Source organism: Anabrus simplex, chromosome 1 (genome assembly GCF_040414725.1).
Source record: "Anabrus simplex isolate iqAnaSimp1 chromosome 1, ASM4041472v1, whole genome shotgun sequence".
In the NCBI taxonomy this organism is placed as follows: domain Eukaryota; kingdom Metazoa; phylum Arthropoda; class Insecta; order Orthoptera; family Tettigoniidae; genus Anabrus; species Anabrus simplex.
The window spans coordinates 1,757,214,831-1,757,232,555 of record NC_090265.1 but is presented as its reverse complement, the minus strand read 5'-3'; positions in this window follow the sequence as shown (position 1 = coordinate 1,757,232,555).

Here is a 17,725-nt window from a genome sequence, read left to right as displayed (position 1 = left end):
GATGTACGCCGTATGAAATTCATTTTGGTAGGAAGCCAACCGATCATATTGCAAGTATGTTAGGCTTAGACTTGGGAGAGGGAAAATCTAAGGATTATTATATCCAGCTGGCTAGGGAAAATTTAATCAAAGCAGGCAATAAACGTATTCGCCAGCAGAAAAGGGCAAAATTGGACGAATTCAGTTTGGGTGACAAGATGCTACTTAGAGTTCCATTCCCATCATCTGCAGAGGCGGGAAATATGTCTAAATTCTTTCTTTTGTATCAGGGGTATTTCACTATTGTGAGCCGTATCGGGAAGTGTGCATATTCCTTAAAAGATCAGGAAGGGAAGATTGTCGGTACTTACAACATTAAGAACTTAAAGAAGTATTTCACGTGAGATTTGTTGAAATAAGAGTAAGATGATTATATTTTGTGAGAAACTGGCAAAATAAAACTAACATCTACGATTTGCGTGTGAACCAAGTGTCGTATTGGTGTATTGGAAGAATAAGTGCTACATTGTCATGTACTGTGTGACAAAAAAAACGGAGAACAGGACATTGGACAGTTATCTGCGATAACAATATGCAAGAAAAGTTCTCATATAAGTGAATTTTCACAAAATATTTTGATATGTTAAAAAAAGGAGAAGAATGTTGTATATTGATTGAAATTATTTGTGTGTGTTAAATTAAGGGCTATGCTCTTGTGAATTGTATGAGAATGGGACACTGGACAGTTAACTGCGATGACAATGTGCGAGAAGAATTCTCATATATGTGATGTATTATAAAATGTATGGATGCTGAAAAAGAAAATTATTGTTGTATACTCATTTAAAGTGTTTATCTGTGTCAGTGTTATATATATAATTTTGTTCATAAATCAATCGATTCTTTGTTCTTCGATTTATTTATGAGGGAGGCGAATTGTAACGGTTCAAATCCCGTTACAAGATGATATCTGTATTTTTATTATTGTATGATTTTATCTGTATATTATTACTATTATTATTATTATTATTATTATTATTATTATTATTATTATTATTATTATTATTATTATGTCAGTATTATTATTATGTTATCTGTGATATTGTACTATTATTGTAATTATCCGTTTTATTCAATTTTGCAATTGCCTGTTGCTTGCAAGATTGCACTTAGATGTATGCATATATACGTATGTGTAGTATAACACTCAATACCTGTACAGTGAGAATTGTTGTATATATCAGAGATTGAGTGTGACGTTGGGACATTGTGCAAGATTAGTGGCGATTCTGCCAAGTCATCGCCGCGCCTTGGCTATGTCATCGTATTTATTTAGATATGCGCGCATCGACTTAGTCGCCGCGGGGCTATTTCACCACTGTGTGTAATATCTGTCGCGTAGGTGGGAGTATGTCATTGTTATTTCTGGAGATTACGTAGTTGTGTCAACCAACGTCTATATAAGGTGGATGCACATTGTAGCGTCAGTCATTACTTATACGGATGCAGTACAGTGAAGTAGTCTACTAGATCAAGAGGCCTTAGTTGGACAGTCAACCAGTGTGAACGAGAGATGGTGAAGACTCAGTGAGCCATTATTGGTCATTGAGAGAGTGAGACCAAATGGTTGGTCCGTCACTTAGTGGAAGACGCGGACGCAAGGCTTACCAAGGAGTCAGAGAGGGCAACCCTGGACCTGCCAAGAGGTCATACCATATTGACTTACAAAGAAGTCAGATGATATGGAGAAGAAGCAGTCGCAAGGATGTATCACCAAGTTAGGCGTGACACATCTACAGTAAACACCAGAGCAATGGATTACGTCGTAATTACACTCAAAGTGTTGAAGGTACAGTCAAGTGAATCAGTGAGGGAAATATTTCGTATAAATTGTTAAATGTCCGGTCAAGAAGAATCTAAATTCATGCCTAGTTTCTGTCAGTTGCAATGTCATAATTTCATATTTTCATCTGTTTTATCGCAACAAGACTCACTATTTTTTGATATATTATTTAAAGGATATATATTGTTCTATCAAACGAATTCATAGTTTCATTTCTTTGAAAGTAAAATATCTTAACCTCAAAATTAATGGGGAAACCGAACGCCAATCTCCTTTCCCAGAACTTATATGGTATGTTGTCAAAAGTAAGCTTATTACCCCACACCCTAGATATGGTCAAGAGTCTCATTCTATTATTGCTGTACTGAGTGACAGCTGGCGCCCTTCAAATAACGTATGTGTAAGTAAGCAGGTAGCAAGTAAGTGTGAGTACAAGGTTCGACGAGTGTGTATTTTATTTAATGAATATTAATTTCCATAATTTTCATGTTAAACGCAGATATTCAGATTTTTCAATTAAATGCAGAGTTTTATATATGTTTCAAAAGTTAGTCAGCAATTTAGGAACATAGTTACAACACTAGTAATAAATACGTATGTTACGGGGAGACAAGATCAGAATAAATCTAATGCACATTAAAACACAAACTGGAAAGAAGGGGAGGAAATAATGGGAGGGGATCCGAGTAAAATTTACAAACCTCAAGTACATTACACGAAACTCAAAGGGAATAAAGCTGTAGTTATAATAAAATATGAAGAAACTAACCTCAAAATATAGTCCACGAGAATTTAAGATACAAAAACTTTTTCAATCAGTCCGGATCCATGGCTAAATGATTAACGTACTGTCCTTTGGTCACAAGGGTACCGGGGTTTGATTCCTGGCAGGGTCGGTAATCATCATTAGTTAATTTCACTGGCATGGGGGCTGGGTGTATGCCGTCATCATCACTTCATCCTCATCATGACTCACAGGTCACCTACGGGCTTCAGATCAAAAGACCTGCACCTGGCGAGTCAAACATGTCCTCGGACATTTCCGGCACTAAAATCTATACGCCATTTCATTTAATTTCATTTCATTACTTTCCAGCAGAATGTTAACCAAGATGTTTCTTGATCACATAGTCCACCGATCAAAATGAAATGAATATAGAAGTTTGAGTTCCTTTAAATGTTAGCCTGAACAAATTGCCAAGGCAATGTATTGCTTCTTCTTCTCGCTTCAGTAAGAGATTTTAAAGTTCAAGTTTCTTAACAGGGCCATGCCCGCGAAATATTCATGTACCGAGAATAAAAGTTCCTTTCTTTCCTATTACCTCATTGTGGCACCTGGTGAAACAATTTTGTTGAGTCCAGCTCAAAATACAGAACAAGGTGGCACTCTCTCAATCACGACATACATGCAATTGGCGAACTCACAAAATATTACTACCAATACTACTAAAATGTTTTAATTTCTCCCCTGAAGGGGGAAGGCGGTCCCCTTAGATGGTGATACCATTTCTCAGGCCGGGAGATTTGTTACGGCGCAGGAGATGTTCGGAGAAGGTGAGTGGGTTGGCGGCCGTGGCCTATAGTAGAAACTGGCCCGGCATTCGTCTCAGTGCAGGAGAATGGAAAACCATTCTCGGGACAGTGGACGGTTGGTGCCAGCCGTGAGGTCCTGCCCTGTCCCCTCTCCCGAATGCAAGGGCGTAGAGCCACAGTAAAGCCATGGCCACCCATCCTCTTCTCAGTTGGCCGGTTAGAGTGCAGAGTTGTATCACGGACCAGCCAGGCCTACGTTTGGGCCGAGACCCACTCTTCATTTACCGACGCCAAGTATGAGCATACCTACAGACATAGACAAAAGTATTCATACCCCTAGCCATCCAATATAAAATGCTTTATTGCTGGATCAATACGGAGTAGAGGTCAAAATTACAGATCCAAACATGTACCTTGTACAGCAGCGGTCATTACAAAGAACAAAATAAACTGGAAGTAAATAACAGTACATAACAAAGCAACAAATGCGTACTCAATGACACTACTTGTCTGTACATAAGTATTCATATCTTACGTGTAAAAATGGGGTTTGACGAGTAAAGAGGAACCTTTGTTGTTCCGTGGCATTAGTTGTGTAGTAGATGCGGACAGAGACGTACTGATCAGCTGGTCATAGACGGCACTAGTCCAATTGCGAGAAAAACCAAGGAAACGTCTGTTGAAGAGAGACGACTTACTCTACGCCTTCACCGCCAAGGCAAATCGTATTCCGAGATCAGAAACATCATTGGAAGAAGTAAACCAACTGTGCAAAGCATCATACAAAGGTTAAAAGGACAGGATATTCTTATAAGCAAGAAAAGAATTGGACGTCCGAAGATACTGACCGCACGAGAAGAAAGGTTCATAGTAACCACAATTAAAAAACAACCACACACCACATCTTCGGCAATAGCATCGCAGCTGGCAGAATATTTCCATCATGCATTGTCAAACAAAACAGTAAGAGGGTCCTTCATCGTGCTGGGTATCGATCTAGGGTCCCAAGAAAGAAACCGCACATAAAGAAAGTGAATCGACGGAAGAGACTACAATTTGCAAAAGAATATGTGACGAAAGATCGTGCGTTTTGGTCGACAGTGTTTACAGATGAAAGTAAACTTAATATTTTTCTAAGTGATGGACGCATTTTAGTGTGGAGACGCCCTAACACAGAGCTTGATGAACAGTACCTCGTTACCACTGTGAAGCACGGTGGGGGTGGGGTTATGGTGTGGCACTCAATGGCCGCTTCAGGTGTTGGGAAGTTGGTATTTACGGACGGATTTCAATATTTGAACATCCTGAAAGAAAACCTTTGCAAAAGCACCGAAGGGCTTGGGATTGCTAATGAGTTTTACTTCCTACACGACAATGACCCCCAAACATACGGCGGAAATTGTTCGTTTGCGGGTACTGGACAACACGCCGCACACATTAAAAACACCTCCCCAGTCGCCGGATACCAACCCCATCGAACATCTATGGAGTGAATTGGAGTCCAGACTAAGAAAACACCACATAACAAGTAAAACACACTTGAAACAGTTACTGGAACAGGAATGGGGGGAATATGTCATATGAACTAACACGGAAACTGGAGTTCCCAATGCCCAGCGGGTTAAAAGAAATAATGTACAGGAAAGGCAAACAAACGCGCTACTGATCGAGTTGGTAATATCTGTTTCTTCATTGAGCTGTGAACTCTTTTGTAATACGGTATGAATACTTGTGTCCAAACAAGTTGTGTCATGGAGTACGCATTTGTTGCTTTGTTATGTACTGTTATTTACTTCCAGTTTATTTTGTGCTTTGTAATGACCACTGCTGTACAAGGTATACGTTTCGGATTGTAATTTTGACCTGTACTCCGTATTGGTCCAGCAATAAAGTATTTTGTTTTGGATGGGTTGGGGTATGAATACTTTTGTCCATGTCTGTAGGTACTGCAAGCTTATATAGCAGTCAGATGGAGGAGTTCTTGACGGACGAGGAAAGTTCTGAGTGACGTAATCGGCAGCCAATGTTGTTGACAGCCGGCAGTTTGGACTTGACAGTACATAAGTTCGGAGGTAAGATGAGGGACGTAGCAAATTACATGCCGCGGCAAACAGCGAAGGGTAAGCAGACTGCTACACTAATAGCATGTACGTTTCCGTAAAATCCGAAAAATGAAAGTATCACAGGGTCGTTTTATACCGATATTTTGTTTTTCGTCACTCACTTCCTAGTTCAGACAGTGATTGTAACTTCAAAGAAAAGACGCCAGTAAGCGATAACTCTCAATCTGTAGCATGTGTTGGCCCCTGAAATCTGGTGAGCAAAGCCGAGGAGTGCAAGTTGGGTGACAGTGCGTAATTCAAAACATAATTTTTATTATTTAAGTATGAGATTTCAAAAGAACATCCGTAGAGAATATGACCTTATGATATTTTCATTTTTCGGCTTTTATGCCAATGCCAATATGAACTTTTCAAGAATATATGCAACTTCCTTCAGTTACAACGTTCTCAGGAACGTTTTGAAACACTAACAATCAATTCTACTAAAGTAGATACAGGAAGGCTTTATTTCAATCACAGCTACCTTTGTCAGAAAATATGATAATTCTTGTATGTGCCGGTGGATGTTGGTAGAATTTTCTTCACCGTGCTGAGTGGCTCAGATGGATGAGGCGCTGGGCTTCTGACCTCAACTTGGTAGGTTCGATCCTGGCTCAGTCGGGTGGTATTTGAAGGTGCTCAAGTAATGCAGCCTCGTGTCGGTGCATTTACTGGCACGTGAAGGAACTCTTGCGGGACTAAATTCCAACACCTTGGCGTTCTCGAAGCCGTAAATGTAGTTAGTGGGACGTAAAGCTAATAGTAATTACTAATTACAATTGTCTCAGTCGGTGCGACATGAAACAACTTGCAAAAGAAAGTGCAATTTACTTATTAGCAGCGGTGACCTGTCCAAATGGGGCAGTGAGGGTTCAGTCCGGTTCCATGGCTAAATGGTAAGTGTGCTGGCCTTTGGTCACTGAGGTCCCGGCTTCGATTCCCAGATGGGTCGAGAATTTTAACCATTATTGTTTAATTCCGCTGGCACGCGGGCTGGATGCACGTGTCGTCTTCATCACAATATCATCTTCATCGCGACGCGCAGGTCACCTACAGGAGTCAAATAAAAAGACCTGCATCTGTCCTGGGACACTTTCGGCACTAAAAAGTCATACGCCATTTTCAGGGAGGGTTCATAGCAAGTGTTTACAAATGTACAGTACCGATGAAATACATTGTCGTTTACTAACACAATTATACCTTGAGGAAACACCAGTCAACACTACTCTTTGTTACGCGAACTTACGCTCCCAACCCATTGTCCGCTGGCGGGCAGCCACGCGGCTGGTTATAAGAGTAACTGTTTACGCCATAAAGGTATTTATTAATTTAGTAGTCGACAGTTTCCGTCTGTACGTGCTCTGGATTGTTGGGCCAACTATTAATAGTATTGCCACTGCTGGCTCTATTAAAACCTAAAATCGTGAATGTATAATTTGTTGGAGAACGTAGAGATTTTCTTAACATATCTATAATCATACACAGGATGGTCGGTAACAACGTGGACCGGGAATATGAGCGTCAGGGGTTTGGTCATGCCGATACGTATTTTCTTTCTTTCTTACTTTCTTTCTTTCTTAATTCGTTTACCGTCAAGTGTTGGGTTTTCCCTAGGACTCAGCGAAGGATCTCACCTCTACCGCCTCAAGGGCTGTTCCCTGAAGCGTGAGACTTCAGGTCGCGGGATACAGCTGGGAAGGAGGGCCAGTACCTCACTCAGGCTTCCTCTCCTTCTATGCTGTGAGGAATGGGAAGATAGGTAAGGATAGGGAAGGAAGCGGCCGTGGCTATTAAGTTAGGTCCCATTCCAGCATTTTCCTGGAAGAGAAGTCGGGAAACCACTTAGAGGAAAGCTGAGGTGAGAATCGAACACCCATCTGTTCAATTTCCTCTCAGGACTCAGTGGATCCCGGTAGAGTCCTCGTGCCACTTTTCAAACTTCATGGCAGAGCCGGGAATCGAACTCGGGCTTTCGTGGTGGTGGCAGCTAATCACACTAACCACTACACCGCAGAGGATGATATATTAGCATTCTTCGAAATGTAATTCTTGTGGTATCGGTCTCGCGACAGTTAGTAGGCTGCGTTGAGTTGTGTTCATTTTTTGTGGGAGTGAGGTGCCGTCTCTACCACTGGGATGAACCCATTCCCCGATATTCTGGAAACGATTTATTCTCCGAATCGTCACTTGGTTTGTCGTCAAAGGGCATTTTCAGGGAAGAAAGTTCTCGAAGTACTTGGTCTTGTACGATATGTGTAGTCCTGTCTCCACCGCTGTCTTGTATAGGACTTGGTCAACAATGGCAGCTTCCTCGGAGTAATAGGCTAGATTCGTGATGTCGTCTGCAAAGGAAAGACAACTTATTTCGATATTTCTACTCCTGGCTCCTATGATGACCGGGTTGATTCCGATATTTCCCATTTTATTTTCCTAGGTATTTGTCAAGCATGAGGTTGAATAAAATGGGCGAGAGGCTATTTCCTTATCGCAACCCGGTTTTGATCTTGAAATTCAGTGATAGTTCTCCTCTGAACTTCATCTTTGGTGTGAATTTCGTGACAGCCTGTGTAATGAAGGTGCGTGTGTTAAAGGCCTAGTTAGCTGTGAGAGGGGTGTTTGAAGGTCAATCGAGTCGTAGCCTTCTTGAAGTTCTCGATTATGACAGCGATATTTTTTTTGTTATTTGCTTTACGTCACACCGGCACAGATAGGTCTTATGGCGACGATGGGATAGGAAAGGCCTAGGAATGGGAAGGAAGCGGATGTAGCCGTAATTAAGGCCCAGCCCCAGCATTTGCCTTGTGTGAAAATGGGAAACCACGGAAAACCATCTTTAGGAGTGCCGACAATGGGGTTCGAACCCACTACCTCCCGGATGCGAGCTCACAGCTGCGCGCACCTAACCGTACGGCCAATTCGCCCGGTGATATTTATTTAAGAAGGATATTTCATTGTTTTACCATAATTTCAATCCTCGCTCAACAAATGATTACATTAGTTCCATTTCTTACAACATTTTGCCCTTAACTTATGTGTTTCTTCTTTCCTGTACATTCTTAGTGCCTTTCTAACTTCAGGCTTTTTTCTTACACTCTTCAATGTACCATTAAATTTATTTACATTCCTTTCCATTTATGCTGTCATTTTAGTGTCGGCTAGTGATTTTCTACTGTTCGTAGGGCTTCATCGTAGTTGTCATTTATTTTTAATGCTGAAAATTTTTCGTAGCAGGTAAAGTAGGGGTCCACACCCTACGAAAACCCTAAAATTAAGCAATTCACTAAATAGTACCGAAAGTTGAAGGGCTAAAGGGCCTGGAAAGGTTTCAAATTGTGTCTTAAACGATCAAATTTCTAAAATCACTTCCGGCCTAAATGCATTTCCGGAAAACTGGCTAAAATCACTTGTTCTTTTATTCGTTTCAATTCTTTATTCAAATCCTGCCTAATTAACTAATTTACATAATTCTTTCTCTAATATTCTCCTTGGTTTAATGCCTTCATGCCCTTTTTTATTTTTGAAAAATATCCGCACCGCAACGCTCGTAGTGGTGCTTAACTGAAGCAGTACATTCACTCACAGTAGCGCTCGTAGTGGTGGAAAAAGACAAACTGCTAATCTAATCGACCGGATAACGATGATTAAGGAAACGATTGTAATTTGTAGGAACAGATCAAGTGAATATTCTCATGTTTTATTTACATTAAATTCGTAGCCCATATCCGTAGGATGTTTTCAACATTGAGTTGCTTGCCTGAACCGTGGATTTTTCAATACTTACCTAGATTTCAAAATCTTTCTCGGAAGAAGTAAAAACGTGAGGGACTGGCACTCTGCGGAACCCAAACGCCCACTTGAACTTCAGAAACGCTAACCACTAGACCAGCTATTGATATTCGAATTTAAATTGACAGCGTGTAGGATTATACAAGCTGTCCTTGTGTCAAGGGCCATGTTCTTGCTAAATAAGGGTCAACGGTACAAATCTTTGCACAGGTGTCTGTTTCTAATTGACATATTGACGAACATCATCTCAGTGTACACGAAATCCTTTAATTTAAGTTTTAATTTGCATTCTAGTTTCATTTTCCAATACGTCCACGTTGTTACGATTTTCCTCATAATAATGAGAGCGACGGCGTTGCGTGCATGTGTTAGAGCTGATATTAGGATACGTACTGAGACATGACTCTCTTCTCCAAGCCATCATTGAAGGTAAAGTACTGCGAAAGAGACGCAGGGGACGACCAAGGATGTCATACATCAGGAACTCCGTCAATGACCCGGCATGTAGTTCACATAGCAACATGAAAAGTCTAGCAGAAGATCGTCGGTCGTGGCTACAGCAACAAGGCATTGCCTTTAGTAGATTATAATATTTAGTTTTAACTACGTACATAGACCTCTGTTTATGGCCGTACTTGCATTTCCATTACGTTATTACGTGTTGTGTTCTGTTCATGAATTCATGGGACCGCTACGGTAGCAGTGAAGGCCCTTCAGGAACTCTGAAAAATGGTGGCAAAAGGGGGCTCTTGTTAAGACGCAGCAGGACGTTATGCTACTTAGGTTCCAAAATGGGTAATAAATAAATAAATAAATAAATAAATAAATAAATAAATAAATAAATAAATGCAATGTAAATTTTAATCTTATACCAGTTGTATAGTATTGTTTGAAGTACTTCCACATACTGTATATGACTTGACTATGTTTATAAGTAAAGGAGATATAATAAGTAGAATTTTGTAAATATTATAAATTCATTAAGGATGAGCTGTGTGTTTAGGAAAATAAATTGTTAGCGTAAATTGTATACGGTAATATTGTATTCTAGGAATATTTTCTTGTTAATTTAAACTTTAGTGCTTGACAATAATGTATTTAATTGTACCATTTGCCACCGAGGTAGACACCTCATTTGCAAATAAAGAGATTTTGATTTGATTTGATTTGATTTGATTTGATTTGATTTGATGTGATTTGATTTGATTTGATTTGATTTGATTTGATTTGATTTGATTTGATTTGATTTGATTTGATTTGATTTGATTTGATTTGATTTGATTTGATTTGATTTGATTTGATTTGATTTGATTTGATTTGATTTGATTTGATTTGATTTGATTTGATTTGATTTGATTTGATTTGATTTGATTTGATTTGATTTGATTTGATTTGATTTGATTTGATTTGATTTGATTTGATTTGATTTGATTTGATTTGATTTGATTTGATTTGATTTGATTTGATTTGATTTGATTTGATTTGATTTGATTTGATTTGATTTGATTTGATTTGATTTGATTTGATTTGATTTGATTTGATTTGATTTGATTTGATTTGATTTGATTTGATTTGATTTGATTTTTCAGTTTCTATGTTACTGTTTTCATTATGATTTTTCCTCTTTCCTTTTTACTTTTATGCTCCTGATTCCTGTTTATTTTATTTGTTGAGCTTTTACTTCTTTCTTCATTATATGTTCTCCAAATCAGTTATTTAGCTTAGTTATCTTCGATTTGTAATAGAATAGTACATCACGTTGTGACTTAAGTCCTGGCACCTAGTTTCACAGACACAGGTATATTTTTATTCTAAATTATAAACATCAAGCAGTATTAATTGTTTTAATTAAGTAATTTATTTATTTATTTATAAAGAGCAGGTAAAATCATAAATCAAACACGTGCGCTACATTTCGCAGATGTACTTAAAATTCTAAAAGTTACTGTAAAAATGTGCAATTGTAGTATTTATTACATAACAAAAAATACTAGTGTCTAGAATTTGAAATTATTTTATATTAAACTATGTTATAAAATAGCAAAGCACCAAATGCAAAACATTTCCTTCAAAATTATTCACTCTGGGCTTGAAATTGAACGATTGAATTTGCATCTCATGATCTATTTGGACACTGGGTACCCCTGGCATGAAAATGAAGAACGACTTAAGACGTAATGACCTTTTACAAAATTTGCTATAGTCTTACTCTCTTTTCTACACATGAATCACATTATATTTTTATTCCTTGTCTGATTCGTAAGGGTTTGATTCTAAATCGCTTTCACTGTCTTTTTCCAGAAACAATATTATACACTCTCATTCACTTGCTATAGTTCATTAAATAAAATTTTGTTAATATAAAAGTTTACCCTAAACCCACCAAGAAGTAAGTAACCAGGATTAGAAATCTTATTTTTAATACCCTAATACATGTATACGTAACCCCATCATTCGCCCACCAAATATAAAACATGTGGCATGGGTGTGAGAGACTAAGCGCCAGTACAGAAGGGTTAAGTGTAATAAATTTCAACGAGCCCACACTTTGCCACTGTAAAACTCAAATAAATAAATAAATAAATAAATAAATAAATAAATAAATAAATAAATAAATAAATAAATAAATAAATAAATAAATAAATAAATAAATAAATAAATGCAAATGTATCACGAGATCGGTGAATCCACGTTTGTGGGCTCCCTTTGTAAGTATTCATGACCGTGGATCACAATTTCGCAAATTAAAGCAAAGTAGTTATAAATACGTAGTTTACTACAAAGGTAGTGTAGCCAATTATTGGTTATGAGTTACAGTAAATCATTATTACAAACAGTTAAGTATAAAATAACTTTGAAACTGCCATACACAGACTCGCCATTAATTAGTCGAGGAGCATAGGAATGATAAAGTAAGTGCAATTGAACCTCACAGCCACTTGCCTCTAGCTAGAGCCTGATTTATTTGAAGTCCGGAGAACCCTAGATAATTGAAGTATTCAATCTCACTCTTCTAAATTGTATGAAACTCATAGGGTAATGTTTCTCCCTCTGAATTATGGCTTTATGAATTGCAGTGTACAGCTATCAAACTTGTAAGCTATATTTCAAATTATTTTCATTATTTAGTACTGGGATGTAGTGGTTATTAAAATCTGAACGGTTTATTCCATACTAAATGCTTCAGTTACAAACTTTTATTCAGATTGTGTGCTGTAATATTCTACTGTCGGTAGCCTTGAAGATTGCTTTCTGTTTGTTTTTTACATCAAGCAGATATTGGCGTTTGTACCTTAATTTAGGTAACAGGTAACAGCCTCCAATCCTTTTCTACTCCATCGTCGACAACGACGGCGTAGTCGGCTTAGGAAGTCAACTACAGTAGGTAAGGGTTATTCTGCCCGAAGGCAGGTCCGAACCTCCGCAGAGGTGTTCCTGAGCCGGAGTTTACATGCGGTAGGGTGGCCAGTTCCTTTCCCCTCCTCCATTCCCTTACCCCCTACCAACAGCGCGTGGCAACCCATCCAACTCCTGACCACGCCCAATGTTGCTTAACTTCGGAGATCTCACGGGATCCGGTGTTTCAACACGGCTACGGCCGTTGGCTCAACTACAGTAGAGCCTCATTATTCCGAAACAATGGAGGCTCTAGGTTGTCTGAATTAATGAAAGTCCGGATTAAAGGAAACAGTTTATGAAATGAGTCAAGTATAAATAAAATGCAAAGAACGTGTACACCACAGATTTTTAAATTTAAGATATACAAAGTATGTTTAGTACACAAGATATAATACTTCTTCTCCTTATTCTTTATCTGGTTACCTTCCAGGGTTGGTTTTTTCCTCGGACTCAGCGGGGGATCCCACCTCTACCACCTCAAGTGCTAAACCACGGAAAACCACTTCCAGGATGACTGAGGTGGGAATCGAACCCACCTCTACTCCGTTGACCTCACGAGGCTGAGTGGATCCAGTTCCAGCCCTCGTGCCACTTTTCAAATTTCATGGCGGAGTCGGGAATCGAACCCGGGCCACCGGGGGTGGCAGCTAATCACACTAACCACTACACCACAGAGACAGAAGATGTAATAAAGTACAGCATTGGGCCCTACGAAATATCGAATAGCTAGTGCAGTACAGAATTAGAACATGCCAATCAAGGCACACCCTCACTGACCACGATTACTGGTTTGAAGAAACTGCTGAATATTGGTTGACTTTAACTTTAATAATTAACTCGCACATATGCTTGAAATGTTCGTAATATGCAGGTATGTTTTCAGCGTTGTTATTTTCAACGTATTTAATGACAATGTTTAGATGGTGTTTAATTCCAATAAGTTTTGTTTTAGGGTTAGTAATATCACCACCGGGCGAGTTGGCCATGCGGTTGGAGGCGCGCGGCTGTGAGCTTGCATCCAGGAGATAGTGGGTTCGAATCCCACTGTCGGCAGCCCTGAATATGGTTTTCCGTGGTTTCCCATTTCCTCGCCAGGCAAATGCTGGGGCTGTACCTTAATTAAGGCCACGGCCGCTTCCTTCCAACTCCTAGGCCTTTCCTATCCCATCGTCACCATAAGACCTATGTGTGTCGGTGTGACGTAAAGCCACTAGCAAAAAAAATATCACCTTATTTATCCTGGCCATTTTCACCATTTTCAGAGCTTTCTGTAGCAAGTACACTTTCAACGATCTTCTCCTCTGTTGAGATGTGATAATCTGGATCATCTTCGTCTGTTCCTATCCATAACTCATTGTCTTCCGTTGTTGCTGAATTTTCACTCAAAATTTATGATCTTATGCCATTGACAGCAGATACGATGTTGACAATCGTCGATCTGAAATTGTAATTGAATTAAACGGCTGTCCGGATTAAGTGAAATCCGGACTGAAGAGAGAATCTACTGCATTGTAGTCTGCAGTTATTATAGAACAAATCCCATGGGGCTAAAGCCCTGAATGACCTTGGCCTACCAAGCAACCGCTGCTCAAAACGAAAGCTTGCAGATTAAGAAGTGACGTGTCTATGCAACGATTCCCCTCGGCCGTTATTCTGGGATTTATTAACCGGGTTGCCATTTCACTCTCAAATAGCTCTTCCATTATTGTAATCACGTGGGCTGAGTGGATCACGAACAAACCCTCAGGTCCAGGTAAAAATTGCTGACCTGGTCGAGAATCGAACTCGTGGCCGCCGGGTGAGAGAGCAGGCACGCTACCTCTAGACCACGGAGCCGGCAGAAGTACACTCTTTCGGTGTGATAAACCATTGAAGACAATCATTAGGACCAGGACTTCCATGCAGTAATGTTAGAATGGAAACCTACAGAAGCGGGTAACAAGTATAGTCTTTCCTGCGAAATAGTTATGCTATCAGTTTTGCATAAACGTTAGGGGTGCGGCTCATCAGAACCTCTACGATTTATGTTATTCTCGCTAAACCGGGTTGTCCACCAGCCCCTTGCGATCCAGTTCTTTGCATTCCTTCACATTTAGTACAATTCTGAAAGACATTGATCCCTCTCTCTAAAGCGGGGTAATATAACGAGATGTGTGTTTGTGGGTTAGAAGGCAGCAGGAATTGTGAGGGCCACTATTAATTCGTTATGGGTACCTCGAATGAATCCTCAAAACGAGTACAGATACGCAGAACACGTACTTTAAAACAGTAGGTGGACGCACAGACCGGGAACACGGTACTGTGTAGGCTGGGAAGTGGGCGCCGCAGGTCAGGTGTTGCTGTAGCTCACATGGCTAGTACGCGCTAGGATGTGTGATAGTTGACAGTCCTCGAGGTAGGAGGTTCGAGTCCCACGTAACTTCTTTTAGGATCCAGTTGCCTGGGATATGGTAAGGTTGCATACTTGATAGATTCCAATGACTGATTTGTTTATTTAACCCTGTAAAAGACCAAATGTATCGTTGCATTGGGTATGGTGCTGGGTTGGACGAGGATGTGAAGATGATGGTCTGTGGCCAGTACAGGCTCGGAAGTGGGTGCCGAAGGTCAAGTGCCGCAGTAGCTCACATGGCTAGTGCGCGGTAGGATGTGTGATAGTTGACAGTGTTCGAGGGTTAGAAGTCCAATGCAAGTATTTTTTTAGCCAGTTGCCTGGGATATGGCAAGGTTGTATACTTAATACCATTTTTTTTTCACAGACTGATTTGTTTATATGGCCCTGAGAAGGGCCGTTGGTATGGAGCTGTGTTGATAGAGGCTAGGAAACATGTGACAGGATTTCAGTTATCCACGTCGTTTGACGCAGCACATGCTCGAACTGATGACCTTCGTGGTCGATACAAAGTTGCGCGCGATGCTCTAAGGACCGTCTGGTCCGTTGCAACATCTCTGGCGAAACGGACCAGCATTCTCGCTGATGAGCTGTCTAAGGTGACAAGGACTGGCCGGCTCCTGTGCATACAGCAGTTGTTTTACATGGCCCCAGAAAAAAAATCCAGGGGCGTAAGATCGGGTGATCTGGCGGGCCAGAGGACAGGTTCTCTACTTCCTATCCATTTATCAGGATATGTCGCATGGAGATGGCTCCGGACGACCACCACCGCATGCGGTGGATTTCCGTTATGTTGAAACCACATCCTGCAGCTGTCAAGGAATGGTACATGTTCCAGAAACCGTAGTAGTTCATCTTGGAGAAAGCACAGATAGCGTTGGCTGGTCAGATGGCCCTCAAATAAATGGGAACCTATGCGGTCCATGATTCCACACCAAACAATCACGCCCCACATTACCTGAAAACTTATCTGTCACTCCCAATGGGGATTATCCATACTCCAGTAATGCATCTTATGGTGATTAACGGTTCCATTGTGGTGGACTCGTGCTTCGTCCGTAAAGAAGAGAATCGCTAGAAAAGCAGGATCAGTGTAATTCGGTGTAATTTAGGCAATAACCAGGATTGAATAGCCGCCTTTATCTCCAGGACTTAGCCCAGTATTCATTTCTACTGTAGGCTTGGTGAATCTCAAAATCATGTGGTTTCCCATAAGTGAAAGACTCCTTCCAACACCTTTCAACTTCGCAACGGGGAATTGAACCCACGTCGTTGCAGTTTAACCTAGCACGCCTTTGTCATTTGAGCTATGCAAGACCCTAAATATCATCTTTATCTATTCTTCTTCTTATTATTTTTTTCATTACCCAATTAACTTCAAGAGTTTGTTTCTCCCTCGGACTCAGCAAGGGTTCCCACCTCTACCGCCTCAAGGGCAGTGTCCTTGAGCGTGAGACATTTGGTTGGGGATACAGCAGGGGAGGAGGACCAGTACCTCACCCAGGCGGCCTCACCTTCTGTTCCGAACAGGGTCCTTGTGGGGCGATGAGAAGATTGGAAGGGATAGACAAGGAAGAGGGAAGGAAACGGCTGCAGCATTAAGTTAGGTACCATCTCGGCAATTGCCTGCAGAACAAGTGGGAAAAATCACGTCGAAGATGGCTGATCTGGGAATGGAAATTCCTCTACTCAGTTGACCTCCCGAGGCTAAGCGGATCACGTTCCAGGTTCCGTACCACTTTTTCAAATTTCGTGGCAGAACCCGAGCCTCCGGTGGTGGCAGCTGTTTAAACTAACCACTTCACCAAAGAGGCGGACATTATTATTATTATTATTATTATTATTATTATTATTATTATTATTGTTACGGAGTTATCCGTGGTAGTTAGAGGTGAAAGAAGGTGCGGGGGGTGAACAGGTCTCCGGCTACGAAATTAAAGTGAATTTAAAATTTAACAAGGTTATATTTTCTTAGCAAAAAACAAGAAATAACAATAATGGCAGGTACAGAGTAGCAAAACCACTAATCGAGAATGTACAATTACAGGATTTGGGGCTCCGAGAGCCAGACACACAATTCTTGAGCAATTAGCCCAACTTTACGATATACAGAATTCAACAAAGGGGCAGAAGACCCCAATCAAGCCCAGGAGCACTTGCTTCCAATTACATCATAAAGCCTCCTCGAGGCGCGCAGAAACAAACTTCAAAAGAGCGATCTGCTCTCAAAGGTTAAGCCTATCAAAGGCCACACCAAACTCCACCTTCAAGTTGTCCTCTAAGGACATAAACACAGGGGTAAAGATACCCAACCTACTGAGGCCTATTAAGTGAGAAAATTTAATTACCTGGCCTCTAAAATACCAATTTGAGAGGAGGCGAACTTGCGCTCCTAATACACTTTGTTTAAAACCTACTTGGCACTAGGCCGTTAATGCAAGGGCTAATCCCATACTAAAGAGGTGAGAAGGAAACAATTTACCTTACGTTAAGGAAGAAACGGTTGTGAAAATAAGTTCACCTCAATGCAATATGAGAGGGAGCTCGAGAGGGTCAAGCACTCTCTATCCCAATATGAAGCTTAAAAGATAGAATAAATACAAAGATTCTTTACATTTTAGGGAAAGTTACGTGGGGGAAAAGCTTCGGACCCACCCCGAGAGTTAAACTGCTGAGCTAGCAAGAAAAGAA